Source organism: Macrobrachium nipponense, chromosome 19 (genome assembly GCF_015104395.2).
Source record: "Macrobrachium nipponense isolate FS-2020 chromosome 19, ASM1510439v2, whole genome shotgun sequence".
NCBI lineage: Eukaryota > Metazoa > Arthropoda > Malacostraca > Decapoda > Palaemonidae > Macrobrachium > Macrobrachium nipponense.
In genome coordinates, this window is record NC_061088.1 from 64,016,441 (window position 1) to 64,031,188 (window position 14,748).

The window sequence follows — 14,748 nt, forward strand, 5'->3', positions numbered from 1 at the left end:
GCATAATTGTTTAATCAATCTGCGTTATTATGATTAATACAAGGTTATTGCTCTCTCTCTCTCTCTCTCTCTCTCTCTCTCTCTCTCTCTCTCTCTCTCTTCCGCACCGTATAACGAATTGTTTCATTTGGTGCCTATTAAGTGTCTCGTTGTATTGGGTTACTCTATTAAATTTCCAACCTGACTAAGATCTGTGCTGTGAGCTTCTGTTTCTATGGGGTCTCATGGGCAGGATTTGACAACGGTTGAAGAATGTCTTTCAACTGATCCCGGCCTGAGTGTGCATACGAGAAACCTCTCATCAACAGCTCATGCGACATATCGTGTACAGAATGGTGCTGGGTGGAATTAAATCCATCTCACTGTTGAATAGAATGAATGATGTCGACTCGGACAACCCCCCGCCCCCTGGCCCGCCCCCCTCCCCCCGATAAACCTCCCTTCTTTCGAATGAACAGGTTATCTCTTTTCTTAGTCTCTGACATGCTTCACATACTTTCAACAATACCTTATTTACTTATTTTTAGTTTTCATGTTTTTGGTTCACATGTCTTGCTCAGTACCTTGCTCAGCACAAAGTCTCTCGTTATGATGAAAGCTATTATTAGATAAATCTTTTTCAAGTTTTATGACATCAACTGTTTGATTTTTTTCCAGCTTCTTGTGGGACGGGACCCATGAGCAACAGACGCACAATGCTCCTTGGAACAGTATTCTATAACACCTACTTTCTAGTGTTCTAGTAATCTTGGTTTGTATCTCTCACTTATACAGGTAAGACAAATTCATTGCTAAATCATTTGATCAGAGTATCTAGGAAAGTATCTAGGAAACGAAGCTTCTTGTTATTTTTCATTTTCAAATGTAAATTCTTGCTTTTGCTTGTTGTTATTTTGGGTCATACTGAATGACACTTTTGTATATATCAGATCTTGCAGCATAGTTCAGTGAACGAGCCTAGGACTATGTAATGACTGGTCTGTGACAGCTTTAAGAGACAGATTGAGCGAGGAGAGAGAAAGAAGAGGAGGGAGAGACAAATTGAGCGAGAGAGAGAGAGAAAGATAGAGAGACAGATTGAGGGAGGGAGAGAAAGAGAGAGACAGACTGAGAGAAAGAGTGAGAGAGAGAAAGTTCACTTTGCTCAACCATTTCATGGAGGAGGGGAGCTCTCTCTCTCTCTCTCTCTCTCTCTCATCTTCGTGTAGTCACGTCCTGTTCACATGATCAGTCGATGACGTCATCATCATCATCGTGATCATGATCCCTGATAGAAGTTTTTTTTGGGGAAAAAAGAGTAATAAGACTTCATTATGGTCACTATCATTATCACTATCACCCTCTCTCATATCCTATAATGGAAATCTCTATTTGAAAAAAAAAATCGTAATTTACAATAAAAAGGAATAATGAGAGGGATATAGAAGACAAGGAGAAAAGGTTTGTGGGGAAAGAAAAATCAGTGGGATGAATGAATTTCCTCCATAAGGTATCAATATCTCTCTTAAGTAACCTCAATAACAAACCCTATGTAGTAGTATAGTATATAGTAATAGAGAGGGGGAGGAGGAACTGGAGTGTCGTCGTCCTTAGAAGAAGAAGAAGAAGAAGGAAATTCAGCATTTTTCTTTCAAATAAGGATTGAATGTGAAGTACATCATTCATTCCTTAAATCATTAGCTTGACGATGTTTAGCGATGAAATTGGGAAACACTACTTTTCTTCTGTTAAAACTGAGGTGTAATGAAAGTTATGACTTTTGAAAGACATGTTCATCAGGAGAGGCCGGAGCGGAGATGTTCACTCGGTGACGGTTTTCAGGAGCGTTGTAAGGAACAGGGCTGGATATCAGATGCACGGGTGCTGTGAATTAATTATAGCTTAGAATATGAAGTTTCCCCATAAAGCTAGTCTCAACAGCTTTAACCTTTTTCTGACATTTCCATTTCATTTATATGAAGAAGAGGTGGCTCAACAATCCCCCTCATAATTATTATGTGCCCAGCATGGCTTCCATTAACATCACAAGTCTCTTCCCAGTCTCCCAGTCTGTTGCTCAAACCCAGCTGCCTTCCTTGCTTCACTTGTTTTGTGACTCAGCTCTCCTCTCATCCTAACATCATCCATTAGAATTACTGCCAAATGTATTAACATTCTTCCACTATTCATATTAACATCCATTGCCCCATCCTACTGGGTTCCAATATTCTCATAACCCTAGATTTACTCGTATTAACATTCTGATCCTGCAAACACCCAAACTCTTTCAATAGTTTTTAAAGTTTCTCTCCACTATCACCCATCAGTGCCGTATCTACTTCAAACATCAACCATTCCACACTCAGTTCGTGACTCAGTTGCCTTAAACCACAAATTTAAACTGACCAGTTTCTCTTCTTTCACTTTTCGCATCACTCCAGCCTTAAGGGCATTAAACAGCCCATTTTTGCATCAAACTTTATTCTCCAATCAACATATTCCACAACAGTAAGGAACATTATACCCCAGAAATTCTTGCAGGTGCTTTGATAACCTTTGCCTTAGTATGGTAAAACATTTATTCCATTCTATCATTCCTTGAGAGCCTTTCTGCCATCCAGGTACTGACATGTCACTCAACCATCACCACCACACCATAGTATGTCCCATTGACTCCTGGTGTCTTTCCATTCCTCTAGCTCTTAACTTCTCTTCCTACAGCTTTAGCAGTTATTTACACAATCATTCCCAAACTACACTAACTATAACCACTCTTGAATCGTTTTCCTCTGTCTCTCTTTTATCTTCCACGTTCAACAACTTCATTGCCCCAGGACTGCATTCACTTAGGACAACCTTCTCTATATCTATTCAGATTTTTTTTCTTTATTACAGAAAAACTCTCTATTAACATTTTTGTTCCTTACAGAAAGCTTCTCTTTACTCACATTTCTGTTCCTTACAGATAGCTTTTCTCAATTTACATTTTATATTCCTTACACACAGACTTCTCTATTCATATTTTTGTTCCTTACATATTACAGGCAACCTCTCTATTCACATTTATGTTCCGTACAGACAGCTCCTCTCTATTCACATTTTCTGTTCCTTACAGACAGACTCTCTCTATTCATATTTTCTATTCTTTACAGACAGACCCTCTCTATTCATATTTTCTGTTCTTTACAGACATCTCTCAATTCCACATTTTTTGTTCCTTACAGACAGCTTCTCTGTATTCACATTTTCTGTTCCGCACAGACAGCCTCTCTCTATTCACATTTTCTTTTCCTTACAGACATTCTCTCTCTATTCTATTTTCTTTTCCTTACAGACATCCTCTCTCTATTAACATTTTCCATTCCTTACAGACATCCTATCTTTACATTTTTTGTTCATTACAGACATTCTCTCTCTATTCAAATTTTTAGTTTTATAAAGACAGCCTCTCTCTATTCGCATTTTTAGTTTTTTACAGACTTCTCTTTATTTACATTTTCTGTTCCTTACAGACTGCCTCACACTATCCTCACTTTCTGTTCCTTACTGACAGCCTCTATATTCACATTTTATTTCCTTACAGACAGCCAATCTTTATTCACATTTTATTTCCTTACAGACAGCCTTTCTTTATTCACATTTTATTTCCTTATGGACAGCCTCTCTTTATTCACATTTTATTTCCTTAGACAGCCTCTCTTTATTCAACTTTATTTCCTTACAGTCAACTCTCTTTATTCAAATTTTATTTCCTTACAAACATTACCACTCTCTTTTATTTACATTTTTTATTTCCTTACAAACATCCCTCTTTATTCACATTTTATTTCCTTACAAACATCCTCTCTTTATTCACATTTGTATTTTCCTAATAGAACACACTTCTTATTCACATTTTATTTTCATACAACAACTCCTCTTTTATTCACATTTTAGTGCATAATAGGCAACCTCTTCTTTATGCAACATATTAGTTCCCCTTACAGACAACTCTCTTTATTCACATTTTATTTCCTAATAGACAACTCTCTTTATTCACATTTTATTTCCTTACAGACAACTCTCTTTATTCACATTTTATTTCCTTACAGACAACTCTTTATTCCACCCCCCAACCCCCCCACACATTTTATTTCCTTACAGACAAACTCTCTTTATTTCCACATTTTATTTTTCCTTTAACAGACAAAAAAAAACCTCTCTTTTGTTTATTTCACATTTTATTTCCTTATTCAGACAACTCTCTTTGTATTCACATTTTATTCCTTACTTTTAGACAAATCTCTTTATTTCACATATTACCTTTTTTCCCTTTTAACAGAAAACAAAACTCTCTGTATTCACCCTTTTATTTCCTTACCAGACACTCTTTTCCTTTATTCACATTTTATTGCCTTTACAGAAACGTCTCTTTATTCACAATTTTTATTTCCTTAACGACAACCGCTTTTTCTTTTATTCACTGGTTTCCTTTATTTTTATTTTCCTTTTTACAGAACAAAAAAATCTTTCTTTTATTTCACATTTTTTATTTTCTTAAACAGACAAAAAAAAAAACTCTTTATTCACATTTTATTTTTCCTTAAGACAACCTCTCTTTATTCATTTTTAATTTTCATTTTCCTTACAGATTTCCAACTCTCTTTATTCACATTTTATTCCTTACAGACAAAACTCTTTTTATTTTTCACCTTTCATTTCTTACAGACAACTCTCTTTTTATTCACATTTTATTTCCTTACAGAAAAACCAAATTTCTTTATTCAACCATTTTTAGTTTCCTTTTTCAAGACCAAAAAAACTCTCCTTTCATTCACATTTTTTATTTCCTTACCTGACAACTCTCTTTTTATTTTCACTTTTATTTTCTTACCCAAGAACCCACTCTTTTTATTTCAATTTTTTTTCCTTTACAGACAAAAACCTCTCTTTATTCACCATTTCCCCTTTACAGATTTAAAAACTCTTTCTTTATTTCATTTTTTTTCCTTTACAGACACTCTTTATTTCACCATTTTATTTCCTTACAGGCAAACTCCTTTATTCACATTTTTTTTATTTTCCTAACAGGGGGGGGGGATCAACCCTCTCTGTTACACCCATTTTTATTTCCTTACTGACAAAAAAACCTCTTTATTCACATTTTATATTTTTTCCTTTACAAGGGGGACAACTCTCTTTATTCCACATTTCCTTACAGGGGGGAAACAAAAACTCTCTTTATTCACATTTTTTAAGTTTCCTTAACGGGACAACTCTTATTTTTTTAACTTTATCCTTAACAGGGGGGGATCTTAAATTTGACCATTTTTATTTTCCTTACAGAACAAAAACTCTCTTTATTCACATTTTATTTCCTTACAGACCAAAACCCCCTCTCTTTATTCATTTTATTTTCCCACTTTTTAAAAAGGACAAGGGCCTCTTCTTTATTTTTTCATTTTATTTTTTCCCTTTTTACAGACAAAACTCTCCTTTATTCCAACAATTTATTCTTTCATTTTCTCTTTTATTTTTCCATTTTTTATTTCCTTACAAAGAAAAACTCTATTTTTATTTTTCACCATTTATTTTTTCCTACCCAGACCAAATTCTCTTTTTTATTCACATTTTATTTTCTTACAGACAAATCTCCTTTTTCACATTTAATTTCCTCACAGACAACTCTATTCAAATTTTATTTCCTTACAGACAGCCTCTCTTTATTCACATTTTATTTCTTTACAAACAGCCTCTCTTTATTCACATTTTATTTCCTTACAAACAGCCTCTCTTTATTCACATTTTACTTCCTTACAAACAACCTGTCTTTATTCACATTTTATTTTCTTAGAAACAGCCTCTCTTTGTTCACATTTTATTTCCTTACAAACAGCATCTCTCTTTCCAAATGTTATTTCCTTACAGACAGCCTCTCCTTATTCCCATTTTACTTCGTTACAGACAACTCTCTTTATTCACATTTTATTTCCTTACAAACAGCCTCTCTTTATTCACATTTTATTTCCCTACAAACAGCCTCTCTTTATTCACATTTTATTTCCTTACAAACAGCCTCTTTATTCACATTTTATTTCCTTACAGACAACTCTCTTTATTCACATTTCCTTACAGAAAACTCTCTTTATTCACATTTTATTTCCTTACAGACAACTCTCTTTATTCACATTTTATTTCCTTGCAGAAAACTCTCTTTATTCACATTTTATTTCCTTACAGAAAACTCTCTGTATTCATATTTTATTTTCTTACAGAAAACTCTGTATTCACATTTTATTTCCTTACATACAACTCTTTATTCACATTTTATTTCCTTACAGAAAACTCTATGTATTCACATTTTATTTCCTTACAGACAACTCTCTTTATTCACATTTTATTTCCTTTCAGAAAACTCTCTGTATTCACATTTTATTTCCTTACAGTCAACTCTCTTTATTCACATTTAATTCCTTACAGACAACTCTCTTATTTCACATTTTATTTCCTTACAGAAAACTCTCTGTATTCACATTTTATTTCCTTACAGACAACTCTCTTTATTCACATTTTATTTCCTTACAGAAACCTCTCTTTATTCACATTTTATTTCCTTACAGACAACCTCTTTATTCACATTTTATTTCCTTACAGACAACTCTCTTTTATTCACATTTTATTTCCTTACAGACAACTCTTTATTCACATTTTATTTCCTTACAGAAAACTCTCTTTATTCACATTTTATTTCCTTACAGACAACTCTTTATTCACATTTTATTTCCTTACAGACAACTCTCTTTATTCACATTTCCTTACAGATAACTCTCTTTATTCACATTTTATTTCCTTACAGACAACTCTTTATTCACATTTTATTTCCTTACAGGCAACTCTCTTTATTCACATTTTATTTCCTAACAGACAACTCTCTGTAATCACATTTTATTTCCTTACTGACAACTCTCTTTATTCACATTATATTTCCTTACAGACAACTCTCTTTATTCACATTTCCTTACAGACAACTCTCTTTATTCACATATCCTTACAGACAACTCTCTTTATTTACATTTTATTTCCTTACGGACAACTCTTTATTTACATTTTATTTCCTTACAGGGGACAAAAACCTTTCCTTCCACATTTTATTTTTTTTGCCCCTTACAGACAAAAACCCCTCTCTTTATTCACATTTTATTTCCTTACAGGGGAGACACCCTCCTCTTTATTCACATTTTATTTATTTCCTTAACAGAAAACTCTCTTTTTTTTTATTCACATTTTTATTTCCTTTACAGAAAAATCTCTTATCACATTTTAATTTCTTTAACAAGGGATAACCCTTCTTCTTTATTTTTCACATTTTATTTCCTTAAAGGGAAAACCAGCCCCTCTCTTTTATTCACATTTTTATTTCCTTTCAGGCAAATCTCTTTGTATTTCACATTTTTTATTTTCTTCACAGATAAAAAAAAACTCTCTTTATTCACATTTTATTTCCTTACAGAAAACTCTATTTATTCACATTTTATTTTCCTACAGACAATTCTCTTTTATTCACATTTTATTTTTCTTACTATTGACAAAATCTCCTTATTTCACATTTATTTAAATTTTTTCCTCACAGGACAAAAATCTCTATAAATCAAATTTTATTTCCTTACAGACAGCCTCTCTTTATTCACATTTATTTTTTCTTTACAAACACAGCCTCCTCTTTATTCACATTTTATTTCCTTTACAAACAGCTCTTCTTTATTCACATTTACTTTCCCTTACAAACAACCTGTCTTTATTTACATTTTATTTTCTTACAAACAGCCTCTCTTTGTTCACATTTTATTTCCTTACAAACAGCATCTCTCTTTCCAAATGTTATTTCCTTACAGACAGCCTCCCTCCTTATTCCCATTTACTTCGTTTACAGACAATCTCTTTTCTTTATTCACATTTTATTTCCTTACAAACAGCCTCTCTTTATTCACATTTTATTTCCCTACAGACAGCCTCTCTTTATTCACATTTTATTTCCATACAAAGAGCTTCTCTTTATTCACATTTTATTTCCTTACAACAGCCTCTTTATTCACATTTTATTTCCTTACAGACAACTCTCTTATTCACATTTTATTTCCTCACAGACAACTCTCTTTATTCACATTTTATTTCCTTACAAACAGCCTCTCTTTATTCACATTTTATTTCCTCAGAGACAACTCTCTATATTCACATTTTATTTCCTCACAGACAACTCTCTTTATTCACATTTTATTTCCTTACAAACAGCCTCTCTTTATATCTTTATTCACATTTTATTTCCTTTCAAACAGCCTCTCTTTATTTACATTTTATTTCCTCGGAGACAAATCTCTTTATTCACATTATATTTCCTTACAGACAACTCTCTTTATTCAAATTTTATTTCCTTACAGACAGCCTCTCTTTATTCACATTTTATTTCCTTACAAACAGCCTCTCTTTATTCACATTTTATTCCTTACAAACAGCCTCTCTTTATTCACATTTTATTTCCTTACAAACAGCCTCTCTTTATTCACATTTTATTTGCTTACAGACAACTCTCCTTATTCACATTTAATTTCCTCACAGACAACTCTCTTTATTCACATTTTATATCCTTACAAACAGCCTCTCTTTATTCACATTTTATCTCCTTACAAACAGCCTCTCTTTATTCACATTTTATTTCCTCACAGACAACTCTCTTTATTCACATTATATTTCCTTACAGACAACTCTCTTTATTCACATTTTATTTCCTTACAAACAGCCGCCTCTTTTTTCCATTATATTTCCTCTACAGAAGACTCAGCTTTATTCACATTTATTTCTTCAAACCGCCTCTCTTTATTCACATTTTAATTTTCCTTTACAACAGCTCTCTTTATTCACATTTTATTTCCCTTACAAGGCCTCTCCTTTATTCACATTTTATTTCCTTACAGACAGCCTCTCTTTATTCAATTTTATTTCCTTGCAGACAGCCTCTCTTTATTCACATTTTATTTCCTTACAGACAGCCTCTCTTTATTCAACGATTTTAATCTCTTACCAACAGCTTTCCTTCTTTTTAACATTTTTACTTTCCTTCACAGACAACTCTCTTAATTACATTTTATTCTTACAAACACCTCCTTTATTCACATTTTAATATCCTTAACAGACAGCTTTCTTTCTTTTATTCCATTTATTATCTACATTTTGACAGCCTTTTTTCTTCTTTTTTCACGATATATTTTTTTACAGAACAAAATCCTCCTTTTTTAAATTCTCAAACATTTTTTTCCTTACAGACAGCCTTTCCTTTTGATTCCGCATTTTTATTTCCATACAGGCAACCTCTCTTGTTTACATTTTTTTCCTTACCGCAGGCTTCGTTTCACCATTTATTGTTTCTTACAACAGCTTTCCTAATTTCCACATTATATTTCCTTTACAGAGAGCTCCATCTTTATCACTATTCTATTTCCTTACAACCCCTATCCTTTATTCACATTTTTTCTTACAGACAGCCCTCTCTTGTCTAATTCAACATTAATTTCCTTACAGACAGGCCTTTTTATTTTACCGTTTTTAATTTCCTTACAGACAGCCCCTTTCATTTCTTTTCAACATTATTTCTTAAAGAAACGCAATTTTACTTTCTTTTATTCACATTTTATTTCCTCTTGACAGGCCTCTTTTCATTTCTAACATTTTTTTCCTTTCTGAAGCCCTTTTTGATTTCCACATTTATTCCTTACTGGACAAAGGCTCTCTTTATTTCATTTTTTTTTTTCACAATCAATTTCTCTTTATTTTACACATTTTCCATTCTCCTTGCAAAGACAACCTCTCTTAATCACATTTATTTTCTTAGGACAAGCCTTAATCTTTATCCTTTCAACGTTTTATTCTTATCCACAGCTTCTCTCTTTCAGCATTTATTCCCTTAGCAGACCAAGCCGCTTTCTTTCAACTTTATTTACATTTATTTCCTTACAGACACCTTTTCTTTTATTTTGCCACATTTTATTCTTTGAACAATGACAGCCTTTCTTTCTCTTTATTCATTATTTATCCCCTTCACAGAACAGCTTTTCCTCTTTTTATTTTACCACATTTTAATCTCCTTACAGACAGCCTAGTCTTTATTCAACATTTTATTTTCCTTACAGACATTTCTTCTTTCTTTTAATTCACATAATTTTTAATTTCCGTTCTTACAGATAGCCCTTTTTAATACATCATTTTATATCCTTACAGACAGCTCTTTCTTTTATTTACATTTATTCCTTACAGACGGCCTTTTGCTCTTTTACCACATTTTTGATCTTCCTTACGAGACAAAAGCCCTCTCTTTTATTCAATTTTCTATTTTGCGCTTACAGAGAGCTTATCTTATTCACATTATTATTTCCGTACAAGACAGCCTTTCTTTCTTCATTATCTACATTTTTTTTTCTACAGACACGGCCTTTTCTTTATTTTGTTCACATTTTTATTTCCTTACAGAACGAATCCTCTATATTCACAATTTATTAAGTTTCTTCCAAGACAATTTTCTCCTGTTTCATTATTTTGTATTCCTTACAATCAGGCCTTCTCTTTATTTAACAAATTTTAGTCCTTTATCAACAGCCCTTTCTTTATTCACATTTTGTTCTTACTGACAAATCTTTCATTCAACTCTAATATTTTTCCTTACAAACATGCCCTCATCTTTAATTCCACATTTAATCTCCTTACTAACAACCTTTTCTCTTTAATTTCCACATTTAATTTTCCTTACCGACAAGAGCCTCTCTTTTTTCAACTTAGTATTTCTTTACAGACAACTTCTCTTAATATTCAATTTATATTTCTTTACAGACTTCGCCTTTTCTCTTATTTCCACAATGTTTATTTCCTTAACAGACAGCCTCTATCCACATTTCTTTCCTACGGCAATCCTCTCTTGTTCACTGTTTGATTTCCTTACAGACAGGCTCTTCTTGTTTTTCACGTTATATATTTTACAGACTAGCCCGTCTTTATTCACATTATATTTCTTTCCAGAAGCCTCTTTTATTCCATTTTAATTTCCTTGCATGACAGCCTCTTCCTAATTCACATTTTATGTTCCTTAACAGACAGCCTCTTTTATTCACATTATAATTTCTTGGCAGACAGCCCTCATCTTTATACACATTTTATGTCCTTACAGACAACCCTCTTTATTCAACAATTTTATTTCTTTACAACAGCCTCTCTTTATTTCATTTTTATTTCCTTAACAGAACAGCTTCTTTTTATTCACATTTTATTTCTTTAACAGACACTCTCTTATTCACATTATGTTTCTTTACAGACAGCCTTCTTTTATTGCACATTTATTTCCTTACAGAGCCTCTCTTTATTCAACATTTTATTACCCTTTCAGAACAACCTCTCTTTGTTCACATTCTTATTTCCTTACAGACAGCCTCTTTTTTTTCACATTATATTTCCTTAGCAACATGGCTCGTCCTTAATCCACATTAATTTTTACAGAGGCCGTCTCTTTATTTATATTTTAATTTCCTACAGCAGCTCTCTTTATTCACGAATTTTTATTCTAAGGCCAGCCTCTCTTTAATCACTTTTATTGTCATACAGACAGCCTCTCTTTATTTACATGTTAATTTCTTACAGACGCCTCTATTCACAATTTTATTTATTATCCTTTAACAGAAGCCCTCTCTTTATTCACATTTATTGCCTTACAGAAAACCTCTCTTTATTCAACATTTTATTCCATACAGACAGCCTTCTTTCTTTCTTAACAATTTTATTTTCCTTCACAGGAGACAACCTCTCTTCGTCACATTTTTATTTCCTACAGACAGACCTCTTTTTTTCACATTATATTTCTCTACAGACAGCCTTTCTCCGTATTTCCACATTATATTTCTTACAGCGAGCCTCTCTCTTAATTCCACATTTTTTTACGTATAGACAAACCATTTCTCTGTATTCACATTTTGTAGTTTCCTTTAACAACGACCAGCCTCTCTTTAATTTCACATTTTATTTCCTTACAGACAGCCTCTTTTTATTCATATTATATTTCTTTACAGACAGCCTCTCTTTATTCACATTATATTTCTTTACAGACAGCCTCTCTTTATTCACATTATATTCCTTTACAGACAACCTCTCATTATTCACATTTTATTTCCTTACAGACAACCTCTCTTTATTCACATTTTTATTTCCTACAGCACCAAGCCTCTCTGTATTCAAATTTTATTTCCTCACAAGACAGGCCTCTCTTATCACATTTGTTTTTCCCTACAGAACAGCCTCTCTTTATTCACATTATATTTCTTTACAGACAGCCTCTCTTTATTCACATTATATTTTTTTACAGACAGCCTCTCTTTATTCACATTTTTTTTCCTTACAGACAGCCTCTCTTTATTCACATTTTATTTCCTTACAGACAACCTCTCTTTATTCACATCTTAGTTCCTACAGGACAACCTCTCTTATTCACCACTATATGTCCGATTACAGACAGCCCTATCTTGTATTAACATTTTCAGCTTTTTACATGACAGCCTCTCTTATCACATTTAGTTATTTCCTACAGACAACCTCTCTGGACCACATTTTATTTCTTACCAGAGAGCCTCGCTTTATTGACATTTTATCCCTTACAGACAACCCTCTTTTATTCACACTATATTTCCTTATAGACAGCATCTCTTTTATTGCACATTTTTATTTCTTTACAGACCAGCCTCTCTTTATCACGTTTTATTCCGTTACATACAACCTCTCTCTTTAATTCCCAATTTTATTTCCTTACAGGGACATGCATTTCCCTCTTTGTGTCACAGTTTTATTTTCCTTACAGACAACCTCTCTTTATTCACATTATATTTCCTTACAGACAGCCTCTCTTTATTCACATTTTATTTCTTTACAGACAGCCTCTCTTTATTCACATTTTATTTCCTACTACAGAAAAACCATTCTCTTTAGTCAATTTATATTCTACAGACAGCATCTCCCTTTATTCACATTATTCCTATTACAGACAACCCTCTCTTTATTTCACATTATGATTTCCTTACAGACAGCCTCTCTTATTCGCATTTTATTTGTCTTTACAGCACAGCCTCTCTTTATCACATTTTATTTCCTTTAGACAGGTAAAACCTCTCATTATTTATTCACTATATTTTCCTTTACAGGACAGCCAAACTCTTTAATCACATTTTTTTTCCTTACAGACAGCCTCTTTTTATTCATATTATATTTCTTTACAGACAGCCTCTCTTTATTCACATTATATTTCTTTACAGACAGCCTCTCTTTATTCACATTATATTTCTTTACAGACAAACCTCCATTACGTCAACCATTTTAGTCCTAACAGACAACCCTCTTATTCATAAAATTTTATTTCCTTACAGACAGCCTCTCTTTATTCACATTTTATTTCCTTACAGACAGCCTCTCTTTATTCACATTTTATTTCCTTACAGACAGCCTCTCTTTATTCACATTATATTTCTTTACAGACAGCCTCTCTTATTCACATTATCTTTTTTTACAGACAGCCTCTCTTTATTCCACCATTTTTTTTTTCCTTACATGACAGCCTTCCTTCTTTATTTCCAAACATTTTAGTTTCCTACAGACAACCTCTTTCTTATTACATCTTATTTCCTTACAGACATTTCCCTCTTTATTCAATTTATATTTCCTACAGACAGCCTCTCTTTATTCACATTTTATTTTCTTACAGACAGCCTCTCTTTATTCCCACATTTTTTCCTTAACAGACAACCTTCTCTTATCAACATTTATTCCTACAGACCATGCCTCTCTTTTATTGACAGTTTATTTCCTTGACAGACAACCCCTTTGTATCACATTATTAATTTCCGTTACAGACCAGCCAGCCTCTTTATTCACATTTTGATTTCTTTAATCAGACAAGCCTCTCTTTAATTCGAGCATTTATTCCTTAACATAAACCTCATCTTTATTCATATTTTATTTCCTACGACAGCCCTTCTTTTTCACATTTTATTTCCTTACAGGTTTTCAACCTTTTCTCTTTAATTCACATTATATCCTACAGACAGCCTTCCTTTATTCATCCATTATTTTTTATAGACAGCCTCTCTTTAATCACGAATTTATTCCCTTACAGAGAGCGTCTCTTAGTTCAATTTTTTCCTTAACAGACAGCATTCTTTTCACATTTTATTTTCCTTACAGACATACTCTCTTTTATTCACATTAGTTTTCCTTACAGACAGCCTCTCTCTTTATTCGCATTTTTTATTTCTTTTACAGACAGCCTCTCTTTATCACAATTTAGATTCCTTACAACAACCTCTCTTTATTCACATTTTATTTCCTAGCAGACAACCTCTCTTTATTCATTTTATTTCCTCATAGACAACTCTCTTTATTCACATTTTATTTCCTTACCAACAGCGTCTCTTTATTCACATTTTATCTCCTTACAAAAAGCCTCTCATTATTCACATTTTATCTCCTCAAAAACACTTCTCTTTATTCACATTTTATTTCCTTACAGACAACTCTCTTTATTCACATTTTATTTCCTTACAAACAGCCTCTCTTTATTCACATTTTATTTCCTTACAGACAAGTCTCTTTATTCACATTTTATCTCTTTACAAATAGCCTCTCCTTATTCACATTTTATTTCCTTACAGACAACTCTCTTTATTCAAATTTTATTTCCTTACAGACAACTCTTTTTATTCACATCTTATCTCC

The 14,748-nt window shown here is 32.5% G+C and overlaps 1 protein-coding gene across 1 annotated transcript in view; it reads left to right on the forward strand.

The window, feature by feature from the left end:
• Positions 1-677: 677 nt before the first annotated feature.
• Positions 678-14,748, forward strand: part of LOC135217527 (probable aminopeptidase NPEPL1) — a 143,372-nt gene continuing 129,301 nt past the window's right edge. Inside the window, exon 1 of the mRNA XM_064253503.1 lies at positions 678-774. The gene's annotated coding sequence lies outside the window, so the exon portion shown is untranslated. The remainder of the gene's footprint in view (positions 775-14,748) is intronic.